This window comes from Lycium ferocissimum, chromosome 11, assembly GCF_029784015.1.
Source record: "Lycium ferocissimum isolate CSIRO_LF1 chromosome 11, AGI_CSIRO_Lferr_CH_V1, whole genome shotgun sequence".
NCBI lineage: Eukaryota > Viridiplantae > Streptophyta > Magnoliopsida > Solanales > Solanaceae > Lycium > Lycium ferocissimum.
In genome coordinates this window covers 62818175-62840395 of record NC_081352.1, presented here as the reverse complement: position 1 = coordinate 62840395, position 22221 = coordinate 62818175, and positions in this window count along the sequence as shown.

Below are 22221 nucleotides of genomic sequence, written 5' to 3'. Positions count from 1 at the left end.
CACTATACGATCCGTATAAATGGACCGTATAATCCCACCATGGAATTACCCTTCTCTGGAATGGTTATACGGACCATTATACGAGCCGTATAAGTTATATAGTCTGTATAAGTAGCCGTATAACCTAAATTTTTTACGAAACTTTCTCTCATTGATTCGTTCAACCTCCAATCCTTATTGACACTTATTGACACTTATATAATACCTCATTAACCATCTAAGGGACCTTATATCTCTTCCTCAAGGTGATGCTAGGCAATGCATAACTCAAATGATACGAAATTTCCCAAAACATGGCTCAACCTTAACTTTCTCCGACGAACTTACTTCTTTAGCCACAAATGCCTTTGGAATATTAATTAGAATCATCAAACATCCTTCTTCACCTTACAAGGGCTTCATGTCCACTTTAGGTTTACATTGGCATGTTCATAATGCGAACGACACGAAATTCCAAGGTGTAACATTACTTATGTTGATGATGTTAACTCAAAAGTTGTCCATCGGAGGTAATATGACCTTATGTCACTTCCAGAGTTCTATGTATACATTTCAGTTATGCATTGCATTCATGTACATATGCATATTGACCCGCTGACCGAGCGTTATATATGCGTATATTATATGTACATGGGGTATGGGAAAATGGATAGGCGTTATATACGCATTGCCACCTGATCAGCTGGTGCACCTTGATGATGATATATGGATCGGGTTGTACGTTCCTCGGCATTATTATATGATATAGGATCGGGCCATACGTTCCTCGGCACTATTATATGGGATATGGATCGGGCTGAACGTTCCTTAGCACTATGACCTATATTTATATGAGCATGATTATCATTGAGAGTAGGCAGATTATGCGCCCACAGAGGCATTTTCAGTTATACAGATACTTGTTCATGCAAATCTATGCAGACAGTCAGTTAGCTTTGAGTTCTAGATTCCGTTCATGATTCTTATGTTTATGCTTATGTTACTCTTATGCCTTACATACTTAATACATTGTCCGTACTGACTCCCCTATTACTTGGGGGACTGCGTTCATGCCCGCAGGTACAGGTAGACATACAGGCGGTCCCGCTTAGTAGGACCTTTACTCAGCAGTAGTTGGTGCGCTCCATTTGATCCGGAGCTGCAGTCTATTTTGGTATGCCATCCTTTTGAAGATGTATATGCATATGGATATGACGGGGCCCTGTCCCATCCTTTCTACAATTTTCTATTCCAGTAGAGGTCTGTAGACAGGTGTATGTGTATATCAGATAATGTAGCCTTGTCGGCTCCTATTATTTTGTGTACAGTAGACGTAGCGGCCTAGTTGGCTTGCACTATTCCTTTAGCTTGTATGTATGTAAATGTACAGAGTTCATGATGTCACCCCTTCTTGAGGTAGTATGATATTAGTTTGAGTTACTTATGGGTCCTTGATGTTCAGTACGGTTCAGATATGAGTATAGGGGTGTTTGGTCACTAGCGGTCAAACACTCGTCATGACTCAGCAGTTTGGGTCGTGACAATAACCATAAAATTTGATGAATTCATTGTTGTTAAGCTTATTTCTTCTATTATTAGTGAATAATTTGAGGATTGAAGAATTAGGGTTCATACCCAAACTTGCGGGTTTTATTTAAAATCCGAATTAGGCTTAATCTAGAGTTGATTTAGCAATTGATTAGTGGGTTTGATCACCTAGATCTTGAATTGCATGTTCCATCCTTCAATTTCCTGTTTTATCTTTGTGGGCCCGTTATCCCAATTCCTTGGGTTAGAATTTAACCTAACTAAAAGTGTTGGAATATGGGTGTTATTATTCGTGGTTTTTAACATAGAATTCGATTATAAATAGACTTCGAGTACTTAGAGGCGCTACGAAAGGGCAAGGCCAAGGTGTGACGGTTCGTGGCTCCTGTTTTCAGGTAGGTTACGGCTTACCTTTTGGTTAGACTGCGGTTAACAAATCATATGTAGAGTTAGTGATTCTTGGAGAAAGCATGTAAACCTTCGGGTATGGAGTTGAGATGGAATACTTAGATTGGTATTGTTGTTGACTATGGCTTATCGCCTTATTGTGTTCTATCGAGTTGTTGCTTATTTGTGAGTTGTTGGCTTGTCGCCAAGTGATTGATTCTAGAGTTGATGCTTAGTGATTACCTTATGTTTCGGAGAGCATATTTATCATGATTGAGGTTGTTAAAAAGGGAAATTAAGGTTATGATATTGATATTATGATTGAGATTTTTGTCGACGTATGGCACCGTTGATTCATATATTCTTGTTGGCATTGTCATCATGCATTCACTCATTTATACATATATTGGGAGCGGGTAGCACACCGCAACACTTACTTGGATCGGGTTGCACGTATCGCAACACTAACTGGGATTGAGTTGCACGTTCCGCACCATTGACTATTGGTTGGACTGTACGCCACAGGAGGTAAATGGACTTAGCGGTCCCCTATGGGTCATGACTGTCGCGACGATGAGATATTTCGCTCGAAGCGTGTGTGTATCACTGCATTTGCATTACATTCATCTCATATTTACATATGGCATTGTATTGGACTTGTTGGTTGATCTTTGGTGATACGTGTATTTAATAGTGGTTCTTGAGATTGTGTTTCGGACTTATAGTGGATTTTGAGGTGATATACTAGACTTTGTGATTTGGTATTGGATTGATACTTTGGACTGTGTTGAGCTATATCTGATTGTGAGCATGCCTGCTTTTTTCGTCTCTTTCTTATATATATGATTATCTAACTGTTGTCGGCCTATGATGCCTACTAAGTTCATGTTGTTGTACTGATTTTGCCTTGCTGCATTCTTTTCTGAGTGCAGAGTTTGTGACCAGATTGACTTTCTCGCTTCGTGGCTAAGTCCCGAGGCCATTTGATGGGCATTCTAGGGTGAGCACTAGGATGGATTCGCTGCCTGGATGACTCTATCTATTTCTTGTCTTTATATTCTATCATTTAGACAATCATTTAAGGATATTTGAGACTTGTATTTCCTAGATATTATTTATCTTTCGCACTTATTATATTTACCTATATATGTTAGACTTATTATTTTGTAATTCTGGGTGATTGGATTTATTTTATTTATTATGTGGTCGTGAATAAGGGACGGGTTTGCCTACTGAGGTGGGAAATAGTAGGTGCCCGCACATTTCCCTAGTTGGGGAGTGACAAGTTGGTATCAGAGCCCTAAGTTACCCTATCTATAAGTACAAGAGCATGTCTACTAGAGTATTTCGGATTGGTACGGTAAGCTCCGTACCTATCTGCCAGAGGCTACAGGACTTTTAGAAAACTTCACATTCTCTCATTCCTTCGTGCTACTTTATTCAAATTGGTATCTAGCTTTTTCTAATTGGTATCTGATCCACTTCTATTCTCTCACAGATGGTGAGGACACGAGCTACCATCGCGAGGGACGAGGTGCCCAAGCCCGCTGCTGGGGCAGGCACCAGAGGACAAGGACAGGCGAGAGGTCACGGTCGAGCTAGAGGCCGTGGAGCTGCACCGGTAAGAGGTGAGTCCCCTGGGGCTGGACAGAGAGGAGCATGTTCTGCTTCTCTAGAGTGTCAGCCAGAGAGAACATAGGCAGCCGGGGGAGTTAAGGGACCAGCCTAGAGTCAACCCGATGCCATGTCCGATTAGGCATTCCAGGATGTTATGGCCCGTGTACTTCTTCATCTTGACGGCCAGCATGCCGTAGGTGGTGCCACTACTCCAGGTGGTTCCCAGACTCAAGTAGTAGTAAGGACTCTAGAGCAGGGCCAGACTATGAGGAAGCATCCTGCCGCTACTGTGGCTCCGCGTTTAGATGGTATTCCAGTCCCTGAGGGTGCTCCCAGACCCATAGAAGTCCAGCCTTTGACCGTTGAAGATCGGGAGCTTGTTGGGAGGTTCATGAAGTTGGAGCCGCCCAAGGTCTTTGGCTTGTATAGTAAGGATGCCTATGAGTTCATTATGGAGATGCATGAGAGGCTCTATAAGATGTGTATTGTGGAGTCTCATGAGGTGGATTATGTGTCATTACAGTTTTGCAGCAACGCGAAGACTTGGTGGAGGACTTTTATTGAGGGCAGACCCATTGGTGCACCTCAACTTACTTGGACCCAGTTCTATCAGGCTTTCTTGGATAAGTACGTGTTGCGTACTTTGAGGGATGAGCATAGAGATAAGTTTCTTCATTTACGACAGAGAGGCATGATCGTGTTAGAGTATGAGGCTAGATTTCTATTTTTGGCTAAGTATGCTTCTCAGTTGATTCCCACGGAGGAAGAGAGGGTTCGTAGGTTTGTTGGTGTGTGTATCTACTCCATGCTGCTTGTCTTCAGTTGGTGACTTTGGGATCTTCTTTCCAGGCGGTTATTAATCATGCTGTGGGTGTTGAGTCTGCCAAGGCTCGATCTTTAGGAGAGTCTAGTGAGAAGAGGCCACATCATCATGGTGGTTATAGTGGTTCTAGCTACAGGGGTGGGGGACAGTCATCCAGGCCTTATCAATCAGCCCCCAGCCGCCCTGTTCAGTCAGTGTTATAGGCTTCTTCAGGTGGTCCTTCTAGGCTCAGTGGTTATGGAGCTGAACAATACCATGGTGGTTCTTACTCTCATCTAGCTGACCATGGCGGTCACTCTAGTTCATCGGCTTCTGTGTATCGGCATCCATTCTCCAGATCTTGCTATGTTTGTGGTGACTCTGTCCACTTTATGAGAGATTATCCAGGTTCGGATAGAGTGAGTCCCAGCAGAGTGCCCGATTCAAGACTCCAAGGACTCCGGCACTGTCTAGTGGCCGGGGTGGTTCTTCCGCTAGAGGCGGTGCCCATTCAGGCCGCAGTGGATCTCATCAGTCTAGGGGTGGACACCAGTCAGGTAGAGGCGATTCTCAGGCCTCCAGAAGAGGGGCACAGTTGGGCCAGAGTGGCCATGGTGGTGGTCTTTGCTATTCTTTTTCGGGTAGGCCCGAGGCTGAGGCCTCTGATGCTGTGATCTCAGGTAATATTTTTGTTCGTCATCGACCTGCTTCAGTCTTGTTTGATCTGGGGTCTACTTTCTCATATGTATCTGCCTATCATTCTGTTGGTTGGAATTTGACTAGTGATCGTCTTGATGTGCCTGTTCATGTATCTACTCTGGTTAGGGACTCAGTTATTGTGGATCGAGTCTTTCGGTTTTGCTTAGTTACTTTTATGGGGTATGATACTTAGGTAGATTTGATGATATTAGATATGGTAGACTTTGATATTATCTTGGGTATGACTTGGTTGTCACCGTATCACGCGATCTTGGACTGTCACGCCAAGACAGTCACATTAGCTATGCCTGGGATTCCTAGATTAGAGTGGAGGGGTACTCCGAGCCCCGCTCCGAAGAAGATCATTTCTTATCTCTATGCAAAGAAGTTAGTTAGTAAGGGGTGTTTGGCTTACTTGGCCCATGTTCATGCTACTAGCGTTGACTCTTTGCTCCTTGAGTCCGTGCCCATTGTATGTGAGTTCGTGGAGGTCTTTTCTTCTAATTTGTCGGGTATGCCACCTGACCGCGACATCGATTTCTATATCGATTTGGATCCGGGCACGCGCCATAGTTATATTCCTTCCTATAGGATGGGACCCGCTGAGTTGAAGGAGCTGAAGGAGCAGCTACTGAATCTGTTGAGTAAGGGGTTTATTAGACCGAGTGTCTCCCCTTGGGGTGCTCCTATTTTTTTTGTGAAGAAGAAGAACAGTACGATGAGAATGTGCATAGATTACCATCAGTTGAACAAGGTAACAATTCGTAATAAGTATCCTATTCCTCGCATTAATGACTTGTTCGACCAGGTTCAGGGTGCTTCGGTATTTTCAAAGATTGATTTGAGGTCTGGCTACCATTATCTGAAGATTCGGGCCAAGGATGTTCCGAAGACGGCCTTTAGGACTCGTTATGGTCATTACGAGTTCCTTGTGATCTCATTTGGGCTTACAAATGACCCAGCTTCATTTATGACTTTGATGAATGGCATTTTCAAGCCATATCTTGATTCCTTCGTCATTGTTTTCATCGATGATATCTTGGTGTATTCGAAGAGTATGGAGGAGCATGAGCGTCATTTGAGGATTGTCCTTGGGTTATTGAAGGAGAAGGAGTTTATGCCGGGTTTTTGAAGTGTCAGTTCTGGCTTGAGTCTGTGGCATTCTTTGGCCATGTTGTGTCTAAGGACAGGATCATGGTTGATCCCAAGAAGATTGAGGCTGTTACATATTAGGCGAGGCCCACTACTGTGACTGAGATCGTAGCTTCGTGGGGTTAGCCAGCTATTACCATTTTTTTTTGTGAATGGTTTCAAAAGCTCAAGCCTCTTTTGACTTCAGCCCTGATTCTGGCATTACCCATGGAGAGTAAGGATTTCTCAGTGTATTGTAATGCATTCCATATTGGTTTGGGTGCTGTGTTGATGCAGAAAGGTAGAGTCATTGCCTATGCTTCCCGTCAGTTGAAGATCCACGAGAAGAACTACCCTACCCATGATGTGGAGTTAGTAGCGGTAGTCTTCGCCTTGAAGATTTGGAGGCATTATCTGTACGGAGTTTATTGTGAGGTGTTCCTCGATCATTGCAGCCTTCAGCACGTGTTCAGTCAGAGAGATCTAAATTCTAGGCAGCGTAGGTGGATAGAGCTTCTGAAGGATTATGACATCACCATTCTTTATCATCCGGGGAAAGCCAATATTGTAGCTGATGCCTTGAGTCACAAGGCAGTGAATATGGGTAGCTTAGCCCGATTGGTTGCTTCTGAGTGTCCATTAGCCATGGAGCTTCAGACTCTAGCTAACTGTTTTGTGCGCCTTGATATCTAAGTTCCGGGCAGAGACTTAGCTTGTGTTGAAGCGAGGTCTTCCCTCTTTGAGCATATCAGGGACCAGCAGTTTTAGGATGCATAGTTGTGTAAGATTCATGATAAGGTTACAGAGGTGAGGTTAAGGAGACCATGCTTGATAGTGAGGGTATTCTGAGGATCAAGGGACGCGTGTGCATTCCTCGTGTTGGTGATTTGAATCGTTTGATTTTTGTTAAACCTCAAAAAAAAAAAATTCGCGTCGTAAGTAAACTAACATAAGCTCGAAGAGGTCATGGAACCCTTATAAGGTTAAGAAAAACTTTTAACAAGTACTAAGCAAGTGTCTAAGGGTTTCGGGATCAAGCGAATTGATGAAATTAAGTTTGTCAAAATTTTGGAAAACATGGCAGAATTTTGACGGGAAATTATGGTCCAACTTGAGGGAGCTGTATCTCCTAGAATATGAGGAGTTATGGAATGCATAACCTATGTAAATTTCAGTTAACTGAGTCTAATTTCAAATGCAAAAAACGTTTGTCGATACGACCTCAGAATTGAAAGTTATGGGCGTTTCAAGATAGGCTGCCAGATGGCTTCTCCACGGGCGCACTTGGAAAGTCAGTGGAACCTACTTACAAAGGGTATAAATACTCTTTTCTCTATATTTTATCATCATTTACACTTCTTATGAGCTCTAGAAACATTCATATACTTCTCCTAAACACTAATAGCCCCTTAGATCAAGAATTCAACAAGATTACTCTAAACTAGTTCATGAAAAGTGATTGTTCTTGCTTCTACTTGATGTTGTGGTGAGTTTGGTCTTGTAGAAATTTGGTGTGGTCTTGAAGTATAAGGTATGTTCTTCATCTTGTTTCTTATGTTCAGTTGATTTGAAGGTTAAACAAGTCTTATAAGTGAAAGGAATCTTGGAGAAAAGTCATAAAGTGTTGTGTTGTAGTTTATGGCTATGGACTGAATTTGAAGAGAAGTTTTGGATGGATTTGAGCGTAGTTTGAATGTAATTTCTTGGGTATGATATTGTTGATGTTGTTATTGATGTTTGGGAGTTGTTTTGGAACCTGGAGAAAGTAGATGATATAGGGGAAGTGCTGCCCAAATTTCGTTGACTCACGAAATAGTTTACTTTGATCCTATAAGTGTTTCAATGACTTAACCTTAGTGTGAATCATCTTGAATGGAGATTTGCAAGCTCGGGAGGATAGAATTCGAGTGATTAAGGAGGCGACAAGGTATGTAATGGCTATCCTTTCTTTTCTTGGCATGATCCATAGATAATAAGCGTTAATCGAATCTTAAAAAAGAGAAATATTGTTTAGAGCTGTCATAGAGGTTGTCAAAGTAGAGCTTGTCAAAGTAGAGCTTGTCATATTGTTGCATAGCTTTCGATTGTTATGTTAGTCTTTCTGAGGGTCCATATCCCCTCATCATGTCATTGAGTTTATAGAGAGACAGAAGAGACATGTTATGTCAGCATATACATGATATACATATATTTTCATTAGCCTGGCCGCTTGGTTAGTGAGACAGATATGCCTGTCCTATGGGTCAGTGAGACAGATTTGTCTGGCCTTATGGTCAGTGATATTTTATAATGTAAGAGCTTAACGAACTTCTTACAGCGAGATTATGGACTAGAGCTTGTCTTAGAGGCTTATAGCCTCACTAGTGTTGTGTTGTATTTCCGAAAGGCTCTTATCAATTTCTTGTGTTCGTGATCCTAGAGAAAGGTATAAAGAGACATGTTGTGGTCTTCACGTATCTCAGTTTATACTTGATATGTTTCGAATCAGAAACGACTAGCAAAAAAACTTGCTTTCTGAAAGAGTTCCACTTCTATTTCTTTAGAATTATATTGCTATTATGTGATTTGTCCCTTGTTGGGAGTACCTTCAGTGTTAGATCTCATGGTTGTGTAATAGAATTATGATAGTTTGGCATAGATGTTGTTGATAACATGTTGGGTTGTTATAAGAGGACGGCACCGAGCCTGTACGATCAGGTGCAGCATCGAACGCGCGGCCCGGTAAGAGATGTACCCAGCCATATATGGCAGGGTAGAGATGTATCGAGCCATGCATGGCTGGGTAGTCAGCACCGAGCCTCAGATATGACCGGGTAGACTCGAAAGTACAGTTTGCTTGTGAGTTGAGTAAAGGTAGATAGATGTACTTCTCAGGTTTCTCGAATCCTTGTTTATTTCAGCAGATTTATGTATTTCAGATTCAGTTGTATTTCAGCTTTAGTTATCTATTGCCTTACATACTCGGTACATTATTTCGTTTTGACATCCCTTTTGCGGCGCCCATATATGCTCGTAGGTGTTGAGAGACAGTCGATAGACTTCCCTGTGGCGGGGATCGATATTGCACACGATTGGTGAGCTCCCTTTTTATTTGGAGTTGCCATGTCTTTTGGAGTCTCTCATTTTTTATTACAGAATGGATGCGTAGGCCGGGGCCCTATTCCGATCATGGTGCAATCATACTTTCCTTAGAGGCTTGTAGACGAGTCCTGTATATAGTGTGTCTGTGTGATAGCCTTGCCGGCTTGTATATGTCTGTTTGGGTACTGTTGGCTTTGTACGATCATAGCAGCCTCTTCGGCTTGCTCAGTTGTGTATACGTGTTTTGGGTGTGTGTGTGCCCAGTTCAGACGAGATAGCCAGTGTTTATATATATATATCCAGATTGCAGCCTCCCTGGATTGTTGGTATTGTCTGTGTGCAGGTAGGCCCTATCGGTCTAAGTTGAGGGTTACAGCTTCAGAGTTACAGATTTAGAGTGGTTCGCTTGGGCCTAGTATGGCATCGAGTGCCCGTCACGCCTCTCTAGATTTGGGACGTGACAAACTGTGCTCGGTCACCGAGAGTTTGTCCTAGGAAGTCTACAAGCCATGTCTAGTAGAGTCTTGTTGATAGATGTGTTGTGCACCACATCATAACAACAGGAAGCTACAGGGCATTTTGGAGTTGGTTACCCTTCTTTCAGATCCAAATTGTGTTGTAGAGCCAAGTCATAGTAGGTTTGAGTTAAACTTACCCTTTCATGTTCGTATACAGCTATGCCGGTGACTAGAAAGACTGCAGCTAGCCAGGGAGTTGATACGGCAGATGGTGAGAGAAACAGTAGGGCACACCCAACAGCTGAGGCCCAATCTGAGGGCCAGGGTGAGACCCTATCCCATCCATCATCGATGATTCCACTGCTCTAGGAGCTTCTGAGGGAGGCAGCACCTCTAGTACCCCCTCTCGTACCAACAGACTAGGATCTCAGGAGTACGGTGCACTTATGACTCAGCTTGTGGAGACACAGTGGCAGCAGAGAGCACCTGCTAGTACAGTGACCACTGATGGGTCAAGCAGTTCGAGTGTTAGGCACTCAGGGGTTAGGCGGGACAAGGATTTACAGAACTTCATTGATAAGCTTCACCATATTTTTAGGGTCATGCATGCTACCGAGACCGAGGCAGCAGAGTTAGCCGCTTTCAGGCTTCGTGATATAGCCGTCTTATGGTATTAGGGGTGGGAGCATGCTAGAGGTCTGAGGGCACGGCCCGGCCTTGCTTGTACGAGTTTTGCAGGCCTTCTGATCACTATTTATCATTGGAAATATGAGAGGCGAGGGTTGATCAGTTCTTGACAGTCCAGCAAGGTTGTTCTAGTGTTCGTGATTATTGCCTCCGATTTGATTCCTTGGCTAGATATGCTCCATCCTTCTTTGATTCATCGAGGGCCAGGATTCACAGGTTTATAGCGGGTTTGTACCCCGATTATGTTGAGGTTTGTACCACTGCGGCAGTGAGTGATAATATGGACCTTGCTCGTATTCAGGCTTTCGTGCAGAACTGAGAGGATCGTAGACGTTAGCAGCTGTTGACTGAGAGGATAGAGAGAGAGCATCATAAGAGGGCCAGGGCCGCTAGTCAGCAGGGTGATAGTCGGGGGAATTTCAGACCCCAATATCGGGGTAGGCCACTAACATCTTAGTCTCAGGGATACAGATCAGGGTATTACATCCTATGCGGAGGTGAGGAATTTCGAGTATCGGGGTCACCGCGAAGAAGTTGGGATTCGGGCGGGTCGTCCCAGCCACGTTGTGAAAATTGTGGTTGCGGGCATTTTGGGAGGTGCCGGTGGGGATCGAACGCGTGTTACTCATGCGGCCGTCAGGGCCACCTGATGAAGGATTGTCCTAGTGCTTATTATTCATGTGGCCACTTGGGTCATCCGATAAGGAATTGTCCGGGCAGGGGGCAAGCAGATAGAGCGCCACTTACAAGGTTTGCAGTAGAGCCACCGTTTTCTGTCGGCTAAGGTACAGGCCGAGGTCGGGGTTGGGATTCCAGTTAAGGCAAGCAGCCGACAGAACCACATCTGTGCTTTAACCAGACGACAGGATCCAGATTTTTCACTTGAGGATACGACAGGTACTTTTACCATAGTTCCCTTAGTGTGTATGCCTAAATAGATCTAAGGCCCGTAGTATATCATCGACCCGAGTCAGTAACTAGGCCTCTTGTAGGGTAATCGAGTATACCATATGATGGGCTAAGATCCGAGAGAGTGAAGGGACGGTCAGAGGTTCAGAGAAGAAGTTAGGGTGTACCCTTCAAACGAATCGTAGCGAGGAAGTATGAAAGGATATAGATTTGTACATATTAGTTAAGCAGTAAGAAGTACCTTCAATAACTAGATTCTGACAATAGTAACAGGTAGACTACGGTAAGAGTTATCGTATAGTATGGTCCACTTAGACGCAGTAGAGCCATACGGATGGATAGCTAGGACGATGAAACTTGGAGTTCCAGATAGATGACTGGGTACTTGATGGTATCACCGCTGAAAGGCGTTATGAGGTTTGGTAAGATGGGAAAGCTCAGCCCTAGATACATTGGACCTTACATGATAGTTCGTAGAATAGGCCAGGTCGCCTACGAGTTAGATTTGCCTTCAGACTTAGAGTCTGTACATCCGATCTTCCATGTACCCATGCTCCGTAAGTGCATCGGAGACCCTTTTAGAGTCGTACCCATAGATGATGTTCAGGTTACAGAGCAGTTATCGTACGAGAAAGTTCCTGTTGCCATTCTAGACCGCCAGGGTCGTAGATTGCGAACCAAAGATGTATCCTCTGTAAAAGATGCTCAGGAGGAATAAGAATTTAGAGGAGATGACTTGGAAAGCTAATGAAGATATGAGATCGAGATATCCGCATTTATTTCCACTCTCAGAGGAGGTCCAGACAGAGACACCGTTACTTTCAAGTGTGTAGTCTTTCATTTCTTATGATTATTTGTCGTGTGAGGCCGTTGTTGTCATTGAGTGTTGTGACCCTGTGTGGTGTTGTATATTTTGGGTTGTGGGTTTGACAGGTTGATAGTGGTACAGTTACAGGGGAAACTCTATCGAAATTTTTATAGAATTCCTGAGATTTTAACATTCGAGGACGAATGTTTCTAAGGGGGGAAGGATATTACACCTCGAAAAAAAAATTCGCGCCGTAAGTAAACTAACATAAGCTCGAAGAGGTCATGGAACCCTTATAAGGTTAAGAAAGACTTTTAACAAGTACTAAGAAAGTGTCTAAAGGTTTTGGGATCAAGCGAATCGAAGAAATTAAGTTTATCAAAATTTTGAAAAAAAGGGTAGAATTTTGACGGGAAATTATGGTCCAACTTCAGGGAGGTGCATTTCCTAGAATATGAGGAGTTATGGAATGCATAACCTATGTAAATTGAATTTCACGGAGTCTAGTTTCAAATGCAAAAAACATTTGTCGATACGACCTCGGAATTGAAAGTTATGGGCGTTTCAAGATAGGTTGCAGATCGCTTCTCCGCGGGCCCACTTGGAAAGTCGGTAGAACCGACTTACAAGGGGTATAAATACCCATTTCTCTCCATTGTATCATCATTTACACTTCTTATGAGCTCTAGAAACATTCATTTACTTCTCCTAAACACTTATAACCCCTTAGATCAAGAATTCAAAAAGATTACTCTAAAGTAGTTCATGAAAAGTGATTGTTCTTGCTTCTACTTGATGTTGTGGTGAGTTTGGTCTTGTAGAAAGTTGGTGTGGCTAAAGTTCTTGAAGTATAAGGTATGTTCTTCATCATGTTTCTTATGTTCAGTTGATTTGAAGGTTAAACAAGTCTTATAAGTGAAAGGAATCATGGAGAAAAGTCATAAAGTGTTGTGTTGTAGTTTATGGCTATGGACTGAATTTGAAGAGAAGTTTTGGATGGATTTGAGCCTAGATTGAATGTAATTTCTTGGGTATGATATTGTTGATGTTGTTATTGATGTTTGGGAGTTGTTTTGGAATTTGGAGGAGGTAGATGATATAGGGGAAGTGCTGCCCAAATTTCGTTAACTCAGCAAATAGTTTAGTTTGATCCTATAAGCGTTTCAATGACTTAACCTTAGTTTGAATAGTATTGAATGTAGATTTGCAATCTCGGAAGGATAGAAGTCGAGGGATTAAGTAGGCGACAAGGTATGTAATGACTATCCTTTCTTTTCTTGGCATGATCCATAGATAATAAGCGTTATCGAATCTTAAAAAAGAGAAATATTGTTTAGAGCTGTCATAGAGGTTGTCAAAGTAGAGATTGTCATATTGTTCCATAGCTTTCGAGTGTTATGTTAGTCTTTCTGTGGGTCCATATCCTCTCACTATGTCCTTGAGTTTATAGAGAGACAGAAGAGACATGTTATGTCAGCATATGCATGATATAAATATATTTTCGTTAGCCTGGCCACTTGGTCAGTGAGCAGCTATGCCTGTCCTACGGGTTAGTGAGACAGATTTGCCTGGCCTTATGGTCAGTGAGATTTTGTAAAGTAAGAGCTTAACGAACTTCTTAAAGCAAGATTATCAACTAGAGCTTGTCTTAGAGGCTTATCACCTCACTAGTGTTGTGTTGCATTTCCAAAAGACTCTTATCAGCTTCTTATGTTTGTGATCCTAGAGAAAGGTATAAAGAGACATGTTGTGGTCTTCACGTATCTCAGTTTATACTTGACATGTTTCGAATCAGAAACGACTAGCAAAAGAACTTGCTTTCCAAAAGAATTCCACTTCTATTTCTTTAGAATTATATTGCTATTATCTGACTTATCCCTTGTTGGGAGTACTTTCAGTGTTAGATCTCGTGGTTGTGTAATAGAATTATGATATTTTGGTATAGATGTTGTTGATAGCATATTGGGTTATTATAAGAGAACGGCACGGGCACATGCACGGCCGAATGGAGCGAGCACCAAGCCTCCGACGACCGGGTAGAGATTGCACTGAGCCATATATGGCCGGGTAGAGATGCACCGAGCCACACATGGCCGGGTAGTCAGTACCGAGCCTCAAATATGGCCGGGTAGACTCGATAGTACAGTTTGCTTGTGAGTTGAGTAGAGGAAGATAGATGTACTTCTCAGGTTTCTCTAATCCTTGTTTATTTCGGTAGATTTATGTATTTAAGATTCAGTTGTATTTCAGCTTCAGTTATCTATTGCCTTACATACTCGGTACATTATTTCGTACTGACTTCCCTTTTTTTGGGGGCGCTGCATACGTGCCTACAGGTACAGAGAGACTGATCGATAGACCTCCCCTGTAGGCAGGATCTGATATTAGCTGATTGGTGAGCTCTTTTTTTTTTCGGAGTTGCCAGGTCTTTTGGAGTCTCTCCTTTTTTATTACATATTGGATGGGTAGGCTGGGGACCTGTTCCGATCATGGTGCAGTCATACTTTCCTTAGAGGCTTGTAAATGAGTCCTGTATATAGTGTGTCTGTGTGATAGCCTTGCCGGCTTGTATATATGTCATTTGATACTTGTTGGCTTTATACGATCGGCTTGCTCAGTTGTGTATACGTGTTTTGGGTGTGTGCGCCGGTTCGAACGAATAGCCGGTATATATATATATATATATATATATATATATATATATATATATCGAGATTGCGGCCCGCTAGCTTGTTGGTATTGTACGTAATGTTTGGTAGGCCCTATCGGTGTAAGTTGAGGGTTACTCCTCTAGAGTTACAGATTTAAAGTGGTTCACACGAGCCTAGAATGACATCGAGTGCCGGTCATGCCTCTCCAGATTTGGGGCTTGACAATTTTGGATGAGGCCCATAGTTCCAGATATTTTATTCATCCGGGTGCTAAGAAGATGTATCGAGATCTGAAGCAGCACTACTGGTGGGGTAGGATGAAGAGAGATATTACAGATTTTGTGGCTAAGTGTGGGAATTGTCAGTAAGTCAAATATGAGCACCAAAGACCTAATGGTGTGCTTCAGAGGATGCCCATTCTCGAGTGGAAGTGGGAGAGTATTGGTATGGATTTTGTTGTGGGTCTTCCGAAGACCTTGGGCATGTTTGATTCAGTTTGGGTTATTGTTGATCGGTTGACTAAGTCCGCTCATTTCATTCCAGTTCAGGTCACTTACACTGCGGAGAAGTTAGCTAGGATTTACATTCGTGAGATTGTGCGATTGCACGGGGTCCCTATTTCTATTGTCTCGGATCGAGGTCCCAAGTTTACTTCCAATTTCTAGAGGGCTTTTCAGGTAGAGTTGGATACTCCGTTGGAGCTTAATACAACTTTTCATCCCTAGACTGATGGTTAGTCCAAGAGGACTATCCAGGTGCTTGAGGATATGTTGAGAGCATACGTCATTAATTTTGGTGGTCATTGGGACCAGTTCTTGCCCTTAGCGGAGTTCGTGTACAACAATATCTACCATTCGAGTATTGATATGGCGCCGTTTGAGGCTTTGCATAGTAGGAGGTGCCGTTCTCCTATTGGGTGGTTTGATGCTTTTGAGGTTTGCCCGTGGGGCACAAATTTGTTGAGAGAGTCCGTGGACAGGGTGAAGCTTCATCAGGAAAAGCTTCTAGCAGCCCTGAGTCGACAAAAGATGTATGCGGACCGGAAGGTTTGGGACTTAGAGTTTATGGAGGGTGAGCAGGTGCTTCTGAAGAATTCACTCATGAAGGGTGTTATCCGATTTGGGAAGAGGGGCAAGTTTAGCCGGAGGTACCTTAGCCCATTTGAGGTTCTTCGTCGAGTTGGAGATGTTTCTTATCAGTTGGCTTTGCCGCCGGGCCTGTCAGGTGTTCATCCAAGTTTCCATGTGTCCATGCTGGAGAAATATCCTTCTGATGGTTCTTATATCGTTCATTGGGGTTCGATGTTGCTTGATAAGAATATGTCTTACGAGGAGGAGCCTATAGCGATTCTGGATAGGCAGGTTAGGAAGTTGAGGTCTAAAGAGATTGCTTCGGTCAAGGTTCAATGGAAGCATCGTCCTGTTGAGGAGGCTACTTGGGAGACCGAGTCTAATATGTGTGTAACACTCCGAAAATCCGGTTTAGGTGTGAATGTGTTAAATAAGTTGATAGTCCCAAGTGCATTCGTGTTTTGATGATTATCAAACTGTTTCAGAACTAGATAGAGACCTGGTCACAGTCTGCTCTCTGTCACCTTACCCTTTGTCGATAGAGGCAGTATGTAAAAAGCGAAACCCTTGTTGCACACAAGTACAACTGTGAGTTTGCCCATGCTTTAGGTCAAAATGAATAAATGGTCTCTATCCATCCCACATGCTCCTACTATACATACAACATGATGGCAACATATTGAGTAGAATTGAAAACCCAATCTAAATCGTGCAAAGCTGCCGACACAAGTCCTCAAGATCTCTCAAGAACAAAGTTACTTTCAAGCTGAAGAACCAAATCCTGACATGAGGTTAGTCTATGTTCTTTAGGTTGTTGTAAAACTTTTTTCATTTGTGCTTAAACTGAAAACCTACCCTTATGTTTAGAAGCTGTTCATAGGTATCTTAAATTATCAAAGTGTGCTTGTTGGAAGTGTCTTTCCGCAAGCTTTTGGGTGGTACACTAGGCTAGAGTTAGTCTAGGTGTATTAGTGGTCCTTGGCTATAGTTAGTCAAGTGGAGGTGCTTGCAATCGAAGTATTGCAAGTGTGGAGGGACTAAGGAGGTTAGTTCCTAGGTTGCATAAGCGTTATTGTAAGGGTGAGGGATTATAGGAGTTAATTCCTAGCTTATGATAGAGTTGTAACATAAAGTTGCTCGATTTGTGGAGTTGAAATCCTACTGGGGTAGGTCGTGATTTTTAATCCCTTGAGCAAGGAGTTTTCCACAATAATATCTTGCCTTCTTTACTTACAACATTGATAAGAGAACTGGTACACAACCAGGTCCCTCACACAACATATTTGGTAGATACACAGCAAGCATCAGTTGGTATCAGAGCAGGTTCTTTCTAAAAGATTAACACCTAGAAAGGATCCTCTTCATGGCTAGCTCGTCAAACCAAATGAAGGGTGAGTGTTTCTCAAAACCCCCAAGATTCAGTGCAGAGTACTATGACTGGTGGAAGGCTAAGATGGAAGAATTCATCACTGCTGAGGACCCAGAGCTATGGGACATTATCTCAGATGGCCTTCTAACTCCTGCACAAGATAGCTATACTCTGCAAAGGATAAAAAAGCTGAAAGAATTCTTCTTCGAAGCATTAGATCAAGTCAATAAAACTTAGTTGCCTTTTGTAAGACAGCAAAGGATATATGGGAGGCTCTCAAAAGTACACACAATGAATTTGACAAGCTCAGTACAAAGTTCGAACCTCTCTAGATAAAAAAAAGACGAACCGCGCAAGATCTAGAAAGGAGAAAGTTGAAAGAAGAAGAGAGTCTGAACCACAGGGAAGCTGCTAAAAGTAACTCAAGTGAGGAGGAATCTGACCCTGACTGTTTAAATCAAGGACGCAAGAAGAAAGCTCGAAGAAATGGTCAGTCTCAAAAAGAAAACTCAGAAAATCAAGAGAACAACGCCTTTATTTGTTTCAAGTATGGGAAATCTAGCCATGTTATTAGAATTTGTCCCTCTCACAAACAAAGTGGCTGGAAGGATATCTTCGGCAAATCTAAAGATGAGAATGTCCATGTCACACCCTGATCTTATTAGGGTGTGATGGGCACCCGACCCTTACTTAGGGCCGAGCGAACCCTCAGACTCTTACTGCATACAGAATCACGCCAAACTTTTTGAACCAAATGAGATAAAATACATAACAAAATTTTTCAGAAATTTTCTTTCTCGTAGCCTTCAAATCGAACGAATTTATAATCATACAAAATTCAATACATAACACGGACCGACATATCGGCTGACGAAGCCACTTACAGACCGACAACCAATACCCACGACGAGCGTCCGCAAAGTCTCTAACATACATCCGTCAAATCATAACAAACAAACTCGACTTGGCGACCCTCGGGAGAATGGAGCTTGCCGTCTCTGTGGGACACCTTCTATAATAACTTCGGCTCATGCAGGAGTACACACGTGGCATGAAATGCGACCCCGAAAGGGGGGTCGATACGGAAATGTGCGAGCATGTAAGGCATGCAATACGAGAAAACGAGACCATAATCGAAACAAACAGGACTAAAAGATAGGTACATTAGTCAAAATACCAGACGCTTATTTTTCAGACACAAATCAGACACACCTGTCTCATATATCAGGAGGAGTACAGAAGGTAAGTGAGTCAGCCAGAGTACTAAAATGCTTATTTTACAATTACAGATCGCATGTCCGAAGAGGTGCAGAAAATACCGAGCGCACCGGTGATGTCACACGTCAGACGGAGTGCAGAACGTACAGAATGTTCAGACGAGGTCATATATCGGACGGAATATCGAACGTACAGAATGCTAAGATGATGTCATATATCGGACGAAATACAGAACGTCTTGGATGCTCGGATGATGTCATATATCGACGCGGAGACGTACGGATCTATATCGACGGACCCCGTAATCGAGTCGGACATGCATAGAGATATACGGACGGATTTGTGGTCGGGCTTGGGAAATACAGAGGCATAATAGACAGAACCTTATCAAAATCAGAAGTGCAGTAGTAAGACATACAGAGTCATTATCAGAATCAGAAGTACAGAAAAATGCATATCTTATCCAGAATATCGAAATGCATACTTTCAGATCACAAATTATGCATAACAGACCATATATTATCACATACATATGCTAATAACAGATTCGACCCTCCCGGGTGGGGACGCGTGTAACGGCTAACCGCCTACAGTACGGGACGCGGTGAAACAGACGGATCGTATGCCATCCGCGCCACCGTCCCCATATCATCGGATCATCGGATCACATGCATAAACGAGCCCGGCCCGCCTATGAGGGACGCGGTGAACAATGCGGTGGAACACGCGCGATAACGAACACTGGCCGGGACGCGGTGAACGGATACGTATACGGAGGCATGCGCACGATAACGGATCCCCGCCGGGACGCAGTGAACATATACATTGAGCCTTGCACGGCGAGTAGTGAGAAACCATATACACATAAATCCAGACTCGATGGGTAGGTATACTTACCGACATCAGAGGATTCAGAACAAATTTCGGGTTCTTTCGAGTTAGTATCAGAAAGTTATGAGCATTTTGAAATACAGAAACCTCTTCGGACTTTTTAAGCGATCCGAGATCGTACGTGAAGAACATTAAGACTTATAGAGACACCCGTATCAGAATACTCAGGTCAACAGACTCATACCCAAATACTCATAGCAGAATACTTATATCAGACACTCATACCAGAATACTCATATCGGAGTTATCATATCGGATTGCTTATACCGGAATACTTAGATCGGAATACTTATGTCAGAACATATATATCAGAATATTTACCTTCAAATACTTATATCCGAATACTTATATCAGAATATTTACATCGGAATGCTTATGTCAAAATATTCAAATCAGATCATTCGTACCGAAGCGTTTATATCAGAATAGTCAAACCAGAATACTTATATCTGAGTTACCAGATACTTATATCAAATTCGGAACAATAGCCAAAGATTTCCTTAATTATCGTACGGTAATAGGACAAATAGAACAATACAAATGGGTCTCGGGAACTGTGGGCCCACCCGGGTTAAGTCGAGGTGGCATACGTCAATTATGAACATTTGGCCTTATAATATCATCTACGAAAGTTTCAGGGTAATCCAATTCCGTTGGTGAAAGTTACATATGTTCAAACTCACTTTTCTTAACTAAACATAATATACCTAATTCAATTATACTGAATGAAAAAGGGTCAAACATAAGCTCGGATTTCTAAGAGTAGAATCGTCCCCGAGGCTCGTATTCAAACCTATTACAACTAGGACATGCCAAAAAGAAAGGGGTAAGCCTTACATACCTTTTCCGCTGCTTACGCTTCTCCAAATTCAAATCCCGTTTCCTCCAAAATCTACAATTGGTCACATTTACCAAATATTAATCATAAAGCTTTAAGGATTCAATCTTAATCAATACTTGTCTTAATCTTTCAAATAAATTCACTTATATTCTGCCAAAATTTCGGCAGCATCTCCCCTGTAAACTCAACATCCCCGAGAATTCAACTCGGCCAAATATTCAACAACAAATCCGAGAATTTAACTCGGCCAAAATATCAACAACAATACCAACAATCATACTAACAATTTCAACCATCAATTCAAAATATATTCTAATATTAACAACTCTTGCCGCATCATTCCATGGCATTTTATTTATATTCAAGTCCATTACATATATTCAAGAATACTTCAAACAATTCAACTGATATTCCAAACAACCCAACCAACATACCACTTCACCCAAAGCTTTCCAAATTCAACAAGAACACTAACTACATTTCTTTTCTTCCAATTTTATAAGCTCGCCAACACTCTACATTAACAACTTCATCGATACAAACATAAGAGTTCATGCTAGTGTCACATTAGCTTCCATAACAATACCACAACGATTACAACTTCACTTCAAATCATTAAATCCTCACTTTTATTATGGAATTCACAATAACAACAATCAAATTACTAAATAAAAATCATTCATCTTTTCTACACAAACCATCTTATTCGGCCACCCCTTGCAACACACTAAATTCATGGTTTTCATTCATTTCTTCACTCTACCACATGTACAAACCATCCTCAACATAAAAAAAAAGGATGAAATCTTACCTTTTTTCCTTAACTCTACCACTTGACTTGAGTTGCTCTTGTAAGAATGAGTAGTTTTCTTGCTTCAACAACTATCCCATATTAAAGAGGACCTTCAACTTGGTTGGAATACTAGAAGAAATAATTTTTTTGATCAACTTTCCATGGAGCTAATTTTTCATGGCCATGGCCGTATACCACTATATTTCCCTCTTCTTGAAACTTCTTCAAGTTTCTTTGAACTAAAGAAGATGAATAATATAACCATGGGTCATCTTTTATTTATATCCATTAAGCACCCATGTTGGGCTTTGGCCCAACTACTTGGGCATATGGCCTTCTTTATTCAAGCCCACTATTTTTTTTTTTAATTCATGAAAATCTTTCTCCAAATTCCAAATTTGCCCTTCGCATTCCTCGGTATTTTCATGAGCCATCTTGGAACCTTCAAGAACTCCTTTTGTGAAATTCCTGTTTTGCCCCTCGACTTTTCTTAATATTACCATTTTACCCCTATCCTTTCACATTATTTCCACGGCCCATTTTGCGAATTTCTCTTTTTGCTCTTAACCTTTCACAATATTTCCATACTTATAATAGTCATAAATAATATTTATAACAACTCGTCCATTAAAATAATTTTTGAAAATGGTCTCGCCCTTAACTTTCTACAACGACTTTGGAATTTCCAAACGTACAAGATACGGGCTATAACAGTCCAAAGGGAAACGCTCATGATAAATGACAATGAGGCCTCTAAAAGTGAATCAACGTGTGCACTCATGGCCAGATCTGACTCGGCCAGTGAATATGATGATGCTGAGGTAAACTTCTTTGAAGTTTAGAAGAACTTAAGAAATTACTCTCAAATAAAGTTGATGTCCTTGGAAAATTCTCTAATCGATGCCTTTCATAGTATTGTTAAAGAAAAGAGCTCTCTTTATGAGGAAATCAATGGGTTGAAACTTGAAAGAGACGATATGGGAGCTTCCCTTGCAGATCTTGAAAATCAAATTGCTAAAGTAACAAGAGAAAACTCTCTGTTAAAGAATCAAAAGAATCAATGGATAAACACTCAAATAGAAAAGGAAGAAGCTTGTGAGGCTCAATCTAAATTGGAGAATGAGCTTCAAAAATTCAAAGTGAAGTTCACTTCTGAGCTAGAAAAGAACAGACAACTACAGGAGGATCTAAAAGGGATTAGTATTTCTCTAGACAAATCTCTAAATTGGTCCTAGTTAATGAATGAGACTACTCCTACAGTCATGATTGAGTGTGAAGGCAA